Below are 1,076 nucleotides of genomic sequence, written 5' to 3'. Positions count from 1 at the left end.
GATTAATGGAATTATAACCAGTATGTCCAAGATGAATGAAAGTCTAAGGCTCCATTCTTTTGCTTCTATGTCCACTAAGAAACATTCAGTGTAGTCTGCTACATAAGGGGTCTCTGCATGTGCTCTGTTTTATTTCTGTTTTTTTTAACATATTAATTTAAAAGTATGCATTAATTCTTCTTCTCCTTCTCCCTCTTCTTCTTCAATTAGGATATTGATTTATTGTGATTGATTAAGGGACCTCTCTGAGGCTCTCAGGAGTGCAGGGGCCACCACCTGTCCTGCAAACTGTGGTTGGGGATGTATTTGACTCCATAGCTAACTGGGATGAGGTGCTTTTCAGCCACCATGTCTTCAAATTCATCTGCATTAAACTTGGTGAAGCCCCAGTTCTTGGAGATTTTGGGATCCAGGGAACTTGAACTTGGCCCTGTGCAGGGTCTTGATCACATGCTCTTTGTTCTGCAGCTTGGTGTGGGTGGACAAGATGACCTGGCTTATGTGGACTCTTGCCACAGTGCCCTGGAGCTTCCCAAAGGCACCCCGCATCCCTGTCTGGAGCCTACGGTTGGTTAGGGATAGGAGGAAGTCAGGCATAATATGAATACAGAGCAAGAAGGACTGTCTCCAGGGCCCCTTAGGGCAGCCTGTACAAGCAACAGGTTGTATACACTACCCAGGAGGCTACTGTTTGCAGCCATTGCACTCTGGGGCACCATGGGAATGGCAGCACGGTAGGCTTAATTGGGTGCAGATATGTTTTGTTGTTGTTGTTGTTGTTTTTAATCAGCCATTTCACTTTAGACTGTCCTTCAACTTAGTAAGATGACAGAAATTGAATTTTGATTCAAAATCCAAAATATCTAATAAATCATTTTTCAATAATTCTGCTCTTTCTGCAATAGAGGTATCTATAGTATAAAGGGGAAAAATTTAGAAAAAGATGAAAACAAAGAAATATACAAATATAAAGTTAACTTTTTTACCACTACTAAATTGATACAATTTTAGAACCTAAAGAGGCAGACCTAAACTTTAGAAATATCAAATGGTCTACATTTATTGAAACTATACAT

The 1,076-nt window shown here is 40.2% G+C and overlaps 1 non-coding gene across 1 annotated transcript; it reads right to left on the bottom strand.

Moving 5' to 3' along the window:
• Positions 1-619: 619 nt before the first annotated feature.
• On the bottom strand, positions 620-754 carry LOC132537347 (small nucleolar RNA SNORA70). The gene has a single exon (XR_009548795.1). It is a non-coding gene; the product is annotated as a small nucleolar RNA SNORA70 (small nucleolar RNA).
• Positions 755-1,076: the final 322 nt, after the last annotated feature.

The sequence above is a fragment of the Erinaceus europaeus genome, chromosome 2 (genome assembly GCF_950295315.1).
Source record: "Erinaceus europaeus chromosome 2, mEriEur2.1, whole genome shotgun sequence".
Classification (NCBI taxonomy): domain Eukaryota; kingdom Metazoa; phylum Chordata; class Mammalia; order Eulipotyphla; family Erinaceidae; genus Erinaceus; species Erinaceus europaeus.
The sequence above is the reverse complement of the archived record's forward strand: the minus strand, read 5'-3'. Positions and strand labels throughout refer to the sequence as shown.